Source organism: Leucoraja erinacea, chromosome 29 (genome assembly GCF_028641065.1).
Source record: "Leucoraja erinacea ecotype New England chromosome 29, Leri_hhj_1, whole genome shotgun sequence".
Lineage (NCBI taxonomy): Eukaryota > Metazoa > Chordata > Chondrichthyes > Rajiformes > Rajidae > Leucoraja > Leucoraja erinaceus.
Genome location: NC_073405.1, coordinates 2,031,347 through 2,041,235, shown reverse-complemented (window position 1 = coordinate 2,041,235; position 9,889 = coordinate 2,031,347).

Genomic DNA, 9,889 nt, shown 5'->3' with positions numbered 1-9,889 from the left:
TGGAGAGAAGGCAGGTACGGGATACTGAGTTGGATGATCAGCCATGATCATATTGAATGGCGGTGCAGGCTCGAAGGGCCGAATGGCCTACTCCTGTACCTAATTTCTATGTTTCTATGGGTTGCTCTGTTGGTTAAGGAGGATGTTACGGCTGTTTTCAGAGGTGACATTACAGACGGTTTGTCCAGTGAGGCTATATATTGAAAGGTTAATGAGGGCAGAGCTGTAGATGTTGTGGTGCACATGGACTTCAGGATCACATTCGACAAGGTTCCGCATGGTAGGCTGCTCTAGAAGGTTAGATCCCATGGGATCCAAGGAGAGATACATAGCTGAATGGATAGCAAATTGGCTCCATGGAAGGAAGCGGTTGCTTCTCAGACTGGAGCCCAGTGACTAGTGGTGTGTGCCTCAGGGTTGGGTGCTGGACCCGTTACTGTTTGTCATCTACATCAATGATTTGGATGAGAACATACAGGGCAAGATTAGCAGGTTTGCTGATGATATAAAAGTGAATGGTTTTGCAGATAGTGAAGATGGTTGTGAGCGATTGCAGCAGGATCTGGATCGATTGGCCGGGTGGGTGGAGGAATGGTTGATGGAATTTAATACAGAGTTGTTACATTTTGGGACGTCGAACAAGGGCAGGACCTACACAGTGAATGGTCGGCCTCTGGGTAGTGTTGTAGAGCAGAGGGATCTAGGAGTACAGGTGCATGGTTCCTTGAATGTCGAGTCACAGGTAGATAAGGTGGTCAACAAGGCCTCAGGCTTGTTGGCCTTCATCAGCCAGAGTATTGAGTCTAGAAGTTGGGAGGTCATGTTGCAGTTGTATAAGACGTTGGTGAGACCGCATTTAGAATATTGTGTTCAGTTCTGGGCACCGTGTTATAGGAAAGATATTGTCAAGCTTGAAAGGGTTCAGAGAAGATTTACGAGGATGTTGCCAGGACTAGAGGGTGTGAGCTACAGGGAGAGGTTGAGTAGGTTACACAAAAAAGCTGGAGAAACTCAGCGGGTGCAGCAGCATCTATGGAGCGAAGGAAATAGGCAACGTTTCGGGCCGAAACCCTTCTTCAGACTGATCGGGGGCGGGGGTGGGTGGGGACAAGAAAGGGAAAAGGAGGAGTAGCCAGAAGGCTGGGGGATGGGAGGAGACAGCAAGGACTAACAAAATTGGGAGAATTCGATGTTCATGCCCCCGGGGTGCAGACTCCCCAAACGGAATATGAGGTGCATATGAGGTTGAGTAGGCTGGGTCTCTATTCCATGGAGCGCAGGGGAGATCCTGTAGAGGTGTACAAAATCATGAGAGGAATAGATCGGGTAGATGCACAGAATCTTTTGCCCAGAGTAGGAGAATCGAGGGCCGGAGGGCACCTTGTACACGGGGAGAACATGCAAACTCCGTACAGACAGCACCCTTAGTCAGGATCGAACTCAGGTCTCCGGCGCTGCATTCGCTGTAAGGCAGCGACTCTACCGCTGCGCCACCGTGGGCCAAACGCGGGCAGATGGGTCAATAGACAATAGAAGCAGGAGGAGGCCATTCGGCCCTTCGAGCCAGCACCGCCATTCAATGTGATCATGGCTGATCATCCACAATCAGTTCCCCGTTCCTGCCTTCTCCCCATATCCCCTGACTCCGCTATCTTTAAGAGCCCTATCCAGCTCTGTCTTGAAAGCATCCAGAGAACCGCCCTCTGAGGCAGAGAATTCCACAGACTCACCACTCTCTGTGTGAAAAAGTGTTTCCTCGTCTCCGTTCTAAATGGCTTACCCCTTATTCTTAAACTGTGTGGCCCCTGGTTCTGGACTCCCCCAACATCGGGAACATGTTTCCTGCCTCTAGCGTGTCCAAACCCTTAATAATCATATATGTTTCAATGAGATCTCCTCTCATCCTTCTAAACTCCACAGAGTGTACAAGCCCAGCCGCTCCATTTTCTCAGCATATGACGGTCCCTCCCTAATGTAGCTGGGACATGTTGGCCGGTGTGGGCAAGTTAGGCTGACGGGCTTTTTTCCACACTGCATCACTCTATGACCAAAATATTTTCGAGAATAAATATCTTTTCGTTGGAACCGGTCTCAGTTGCCAGTTTGAGAAGTTTGACATATTTTGGAAAAACCCATTACAGGTCCCCAGTGAATTGCAATGTGGGAAAGCAGTGAATTGAAAGGTTTCACTGGGAAGGTTGTCTGGAATGAAAGCGGAATTTTCATCGCATCTTACAGCTGAGTGTTTCTGCAATGGAACCGCCACTGATAGCTGATCAGACCCAAGATTGAATTTGACCAACACAACCAATTAAATGATCGAAGGCAGATCAAAATGCTGGAGAAACTCACCAGTGATATGATTAACCCTTTCGGGCAGCACGGTGGCGCAGCGGTAGAGTTGCTGCCTCACAGCGCCAGAGACCCGGGTTCGATCCCGACTACGGGCGCTGTTTACACGGAGTTTGTTTGTTCTCCCCGTGACCTGCGTGGGTTTAGTCCAAGATCTTCTGTTTCCTCCCACACTCCAAAGTCGTGCAGGTTTGTAGGTTAATTGGCTCGGTGTGATTATAAATTGTTCCCAGTGTGTGTTCAGGATAGTGTTAACGTGCGGGGATCGCTGGTCGGCACGGACTCGGTGGGCCGAAGGGCCTGTTTCCACGCTGTATCTCTAAAACTAAACTAGACTTGGTGATGGTGAGATTGTTTTAAAAAGGGAGAATTATTCCTAAAGCAATGATTCGAAATGTTCACCACCTACTTCCCCCTCATTTTGTGGGGTACCATTAATCTTAGAATCTCAAACACCCCCCCCCCAAAAAAAACAAATCTAGAGTGTACGAGACAAGACCCTGGCCTCAGGGGGGTCCGCAAGCTCTTCTCATGGGCAACCAGACTCATCTCAGGGCTACCTATAGGGTGATTTCACGAAAGGTCACTGGAGCGTAGATCCGCACCCACGTGACCGAAAATCTGAAGTGGAGGACATGCTAGACATCCGGTACATGTTAGTGAATGGGAAAACACGCACTTTCCCACCCGTTAAAAACATCGAAAACGGCCAGTTTTTGATCTGCAATTTACTGTGCCAGTCGGGGTGACCGTGAGGCACAGCTACCTAGATTTACAGCCCAAAAAAAAGATAGAAACTAAGGTAAATTAAAGAGGGAGCTGAAGGTGCAAATCCAGCGGAAGTGACCAGCGGACATTTGCCGTGGAGATTTAAAGGTCCAAAATATCGGGAATTATCGCGTTTGCTCGCTGAATTTCATCAAAAGAAAGTGCGTGTTTTCCCATTCACTAACATGTACCGGAAGTGACGCATGTCCTCCACTTGAGATTTTCGGTCACGTGGGTGCGGATCTACGCTCCAGTGACCTTTCGTGAAATCACCCTATATTGGAGACCCTCGACTGGAAACGTCACCTATTCCTTCGCTCCACAGATGCTGCCTCACCCACTGAGTTTCTCCAGCATTTTTGTCTACCTTGAACTCGAACTTTGAATTGGAGCAAAATCCTCTCCAAAAACGTATCGCATCTCGATCTGTTCGTTCCACCGCGATGAGGCGTTGACATTGTCAAGCTCTTCGGAAAGACGGACGCAGGCGGGCTTGAAGGGGGAGATGAAATCCAGTGAGTTTACACAAACATTCTCGAGATTAAGAAATGTCCTGTTTCAGCGACGTGACCACATAACCCAGGCCCACAGATGTTGCAATGCCGACTGCATGTCGTAAACCAGCTGTGCAGGAGGGAACTGCAGATGTTGCTTTATACCAAAGATCGACACAAAAGGCTGCGGTAACTCGGTGGGTCAGGCAGCATCTGTGGAGAACATGGATAGGTGACGTTTCACAGAGTGCTGGAGTCACTCAGCGGGTCAGGCAGCATCTGTGGAGAACATGTACACCAGCTGTACTACCCTCTGGCTGAACTGCTCAATTAAGGTTTTATCCACTTATGGAGATGAAAATATGGTTCTCAGATCTTTTATTTTTAAGAGCAGGGAAAGTTTGCGTCATGCTTTGGGTTTCTGAAACTAATTTTAGTAAAAGTCCGACATTTATCTGGAATTCACTGCCATAGACGTCTGTGGAGGCCGTCAATAGGTGGTTTTAGAGCGGAGATTGGCAGATTAGTACAGGTGTCGGGTCATAGAAACATAGAAAATAGGTGCAGGAGTAGAGGCCATTCGGCCCTTCGAGCCTGCACCATTCGCCATTCAATATGATCATGGCTGATCATCCAACTCAGTATCCCGTACCTGCCTTCTCTCCATACCCCCTGATCCCTTTAGCCCCAAGGACCACATCTAACTCCCTCTTAAATATAGCCAATGAACTGTGTGGCCTCAACTACCTTCTGTGGCAGAGAATTCCACAGATTCATCACTCTCTGTGTGAAAAATGTTTTTCTCATCTCGGGGAGAAGGCAGGCAGGAGAACGGGGTTGAGAGGGAAAGATAGATCAGCCGTGATTGAATGGCGGAGTAGACTTGATGGGCTGAAGTTAACATCCTGGCATCAGTGATAAAAATATTATTTGACAGTCGGAGTAAGATTAGTTGATTATTGTCACATGTACTAAGGTACAGCGGAATGCTTTCTTGGTTCTTTGTTTCTTGGTCCTCCAAAATATTCCAACTGGAATTTAAACTGGAGGTGGTGAAGGGAGGGCTTAAGCCAGAAAGGGTTATTGGGAAGAAAGAGCTACTTTAAATTTAGTTGCATCTGGTTGGGTAACTATAGTTGGGTGGCTTTCATTGCGTGTTATCTAGTGGAAGACAAGACAATACATATTTACAATCAAGCCGTCCACATTGTACAGATAATAGATAAAGAATACAGCATTTAGTGCCAGATAGTGTCTGATTGAAGATAGTTCAAATGATCTCAATGAGGTAGATGGGAGGTCAGGACCGCTCTCTAGTTGGTGGTGGGATGGTTCAGTTGCCTGGTGACAGCTTTGGAAGAAACTGTCCCTGAATCTGGAGGTCATTTTCACACTTCTGTACCTCTTGCCCGATGGGAGAGGGGAGAAGAGGGAGTGACCGGGGGTGAGACTGGTCCTTGATGATGCTGCTGGCCTTGCCGAGGCAGCGTGAGGTGTAGATGGAGTCAATGGAAGGGAGGTTGGTTTGTGTGTGTGATGGTCTGGGCTGTTGCATCCACAATTCTCTGCAATTTTCTTGCGGGTCTTGGACGGAGCTGTTCCCAAACCGTGCTGTGATGCTTCCCGATAAAAATGCTCTCCACGGCGCATCTGTAGAAGTTGGTGAGAGTTGTTGGGGACATGCTGAGCATTCTAAGCCTTCTAAGGAAGCAGAGGCCTCGGAATGCTTTCTTGGCCATCGAGAGGAAAATATAAGAACAGCTGACAAATGGCTTGCTTGTACAATAACTCAGTGCCTGCCCTTGTAGCTTTGTCTGCCTTTTGTTATAAGACTGATAACACACACACCAGACTTAGACAGGTTAGGAGAAAATCAGAGTGGCATTATACACCATCAATCTCAGACAGAAAATGCCCAGGCAGAGATGTTCACAGGTCTTAAAAGTTTAGACTCTAAAGATGTTGCCTGGGTTTCAGCAACTAAGTTACAGAGAAAGGTTGAACAAGTTAGGGCTTTATTCTTTGGAGCGCAGAAGGTTAAGGGGGGACTTGATAGAGGTTTTTAAAATGATGAGAGGGATAGACAGAGTTGACGTGGAAAAGCTTTTTCCACTGAGAGTAGGGAAGATTCAAACAAGGGGACATGACATGAGAATTAAGGGACTGAAGTTTAGGGGTAACATGAGGGGGAACTTCTTTACTCAGAGAGTGGTGGCTGTGTGGAATGAGCTTCCAGTGAAGGTGGTGGAGGCAGGTTCGTTTTTATCATTTAAAAATAAATTGGATAGTTATATGGATGGGAAGGGAATGGAGGGTTATGGTCTGAGCGCAGGTATATGGGACTAGGGGAGATTATGTGTTCGGCACGGACTAGAAGGGTCGAGATGGCCTGTTTCCGTGCTGTAATTGTTATATGGTTATATGGTTAGATACAGAATGGAAACAGGCCCTTCGGCCCACCGAGTCCGTGCCGACCAGCGATCCCCATACACAAACACTGACCCATCTACACACACAGGGGATTTTTTTTTTACACAATTTTATTTTTACCGAAGCCAATTAAATTACAAACCTGCGCGTCTTTGGAGTGTGGGAGGTTGCAGGAGGCAAGTCCCACGCCGTCACTGGGAGAACGTACAAACTCCGTACAGACAGCACCCGTAGTCGGGATCGAACCCGGGTCTCTGGCGATGTAAGGCAGCAGCTCTACCCGCTGCGCCACCGTGCAGCAACTGAGAAATGAGGACTAATTTATGGTGAAAAAAACAGATTGCGGCAATTAGTTTTCTAAAGAGAACCATACTAAGAAACAACATTTCGCTTATAGAAACTTACAAAATTCTTAAGGGGTTGGACAGGCTAGATGCAGGAAGATTGTTCCTGATGTTGGGGAAGTCCAGGACAAGGGGTCACAGCTTAAGGATAAGGGGAAAACCCTTTAAAACCGAGATGAGAAGAACTTTTTTCACACAGAGAGTGGTGAATCTCTGGAACTCTCTGCCACAGAGGGTAGTTGAGGCCACAGTTCATTGGCTATATTTAAGAGGGAGTTAGATGTGGCCCTTGTGGCTAAAGGGATCAGGGGGTATGGAGAGAAGGCAGGTACGGGATACTGAGTTGGATGATCAGCCATGATCATATTGAATGGCGGTGCAGGCTCGAAGGGCCGAATGGCCTACTCCTGCACCTAATTTCTATGTTTCTATGTTTCCATGTTTCTAAGTCATAGGAGCAGAATTAGGCCATTCGGCCCATCCAGTCAAACTGTGCTGTGAGGCAGCAACTAACGCTTTGATTGAACAGACACAAGAAGCCTCTCAGAGCACATCTCCCAGGGATGAAAACAGTGTGAATATAAACTCCGGACTTAGCAGTTGTTAAACTCCATGGGAATAAAAGTTACATTTCACAGCCACAGTGAACCAGAGGTATGTGTTAAGCTTCTTGCTAATCCATTTTCCATTAGCGAAGGCATTTGTTGGTGTGCAGATTCACTGTGGAAAGCCTCTTTCATCCCATGGTTAATGTTATCACCCTTCATGTTTGGATAAGTGTCGACGCACCAATAATCCCATTTGATATAGTGACATGGCCCTTCGGCCCACCGAGTCCGTGCCGACCAGCGATCCCCGCACACTAGCGCTGTCCTACACACACACACACACCACACACACACGCACGCACGCACGCACACACACACACACACACACACACGCGCACACACACACACACACACACGAGGGACAATTTACATTCACACCAACACCAATTCACCTACAAACCTGCACGTCTTTGGAGTGTGGGAGGAAACCGGAGCGCCCGGAGGAAACCCACGCGGGTCACGGGGAGAACGTGCAAACTCCGTACAGACAGCACCCGTGGTCAGGGTGGAACCCGGGACTCTGGCGCTGTGAGGCAGCAACTCTACCGCTGCGCCACCGTGTCACAGCCGTTGTTATTAATATCTAATATTAGCTGTAATACAACTGAACTTATCCGACTTTATAAGTTTAGAAGGATGAGAGGGCATCTCATTGAAACATATAAGGTTGTTAAGGGTTTGGACACGCTAGAGGCAGGAAACATGCTCCCGGTGTTGGGGGAGTCCAGAACCAGAATAAGGAGTAAGCCATTTAGAACGGAGACGAGGAAACACTTTTTTCTTACAGAGAGTGGTGAGTCTGTGGAATTCTCTGCCTTGGAGGCCGGTTCTCTGGATACTTTCAAGAGAGAACTGGATAGGGCTGGTACATTGGTCGTGGGCCATTGTTAGCAAGGAATCATTTCTATTGACATTTGTGCAATGTCGTTCTATTATGCAAATGTACACACAGCCTTAAATATTTTTTAGCTTGCAGTAACAAAAATACACTTACAGTTATTGAAGAGACCTTTAAGAAAATCTTGTGGGGAAAAATACCTACCATTCGAAGGTGGAACATAGAACCGTGCTGTTCAATGTTTTGTGTGGGAAGGAACTACAGGTGCTGGTTTAAACCGAAGACAGACACAACAAGAGCTAAATCTAACTCTCTCTTGAAAACATCCAGTGAATCGGCCTCCACTGCCTTCTGTGGCAGAGAATTCCACAGATTCACAACTCTCTGGGTGAAAAAGTTTTTCCTCGTCTCAGTCCTAAATGGCCGACCCCTTATTCTTAAACTGTGTGTGTCCCCTGGTTCTGGATGTGGACGTTTGACTTTACTGACTCCTGTGTGGGAAGGAACTGCAGATGCAGGTTTACACCGAAGATAGACACAAAGTGCTGGAGTAATTCAGCGGGACAAGCAGCATCTCTGGAGAGTCGGCCACAAAGGCCCGTTGACCCGTTGTCCCTCTCCTCGCCTGCCTGCCCCCTCCAGCCCTCGTCCCACAGCCGACATTGAGGGGCGGGGAGACTCATGGGATGAGCATCCAAGCTGACATACACCTGTCCCCCTGACCCTGCTCCCTCGACTCAGTCCAGGGACCCCGACAGTCCTTTCAGATGAGGCAGAGGTCCACTTGCACCTCCTCCCACCTCGTCCACTGTATCCACAGTTCAAGGAGTGGACTCTTATACATCGGCGAGACCAAACGTAGACCGGGCGATCGTTTCGCCGAACACCTTCGTCCAGTCCGCCAGATCTCCCGGTGGCCAAACACTTTAACCCCCCTTCCCGATCCCACACTGACCTCTCTGTCCTGGGCCTCCTCCATTGTCAGAGTGAGGCCCAGCGCAAATTGGAGGAACAGCACCTCGTATTTTATCTGAGGGTCTCGACCCGAAACGTCACCCATTGCATCTCTCCAGAGATGCTGCCTGTCCCACTGAGTTACTCCAGCATTGTGTGTCTAACTATAGAAAGTGTAATGCGAATTATACTTTATTCCCATATGTACCCGGTGCAGTGGTAATGTTTGTTTGCATACAATCTTGTACTAAGTCGTACTCTAGATAAGCACAATCGTATATCAGTCCAAAACGCAACGATTGTAGTGTTAAGGGTTGACTTCACAGAAACAGTGCACACATTTCTGGCACTAACAGCGTTTTAAAGTCCCCACAAGTGCAGTATTACATGTAATGTGTAGGTTAATGGGCTTGGTATCCATGTAACTTGTCCCTAGTGTGTGCAGGATAGTGTTAGTGTTCCCAATGTTGGGCCAGTCCAGAACCAGGGGCCACACAGTCTTAAAATAAAGGGGAGGTCATTTAAGACTGAGGTGAGAAAAAAAACGTTTTCACCCAGAGAGTTGTGAATTTGTGGAATTCCCTGCCACAGAGGGCAGTGGAGGCTAAGTCACTGGATGGATTTATGAGAGAGTTAGATAGAGCTCTAGGGGCTAGTGGATTCAAGGGATATGGGGAGAAGGCAGGCACGGGTTATTGATTGGGGACGATCAGCCATGATCACAATGATCATGCAACAAGGCAACAAAATTTGACAATAAAGGCTACTTTGACTTTGAATGGCGGTGCTGGCACGAAGGGCCGAATGGCCTCCTCCTGTACCTATTTTCAATGTGGGGATCGCTGGTCGGCACGGACTCGGACGGCCGAAGGGCCTGTTTCCACGCTGTATCTCTAAAGCTAAACTTACTTGATTAATACGGGTGTCAGGGGCTATGGGGTGAAGGCAGGAGACTGGGGCTGAGAGGGAAAGATAGATCAGCCATGATTGAATGGCGGAGTAGACTTGATGGGCTAATTCTGCTCCTAGAAGCTATAAACTAAAGTGACCGGGATGAACACTGCCCTATCCATCTTGGGTACTGACCTCCGAACCATTGAA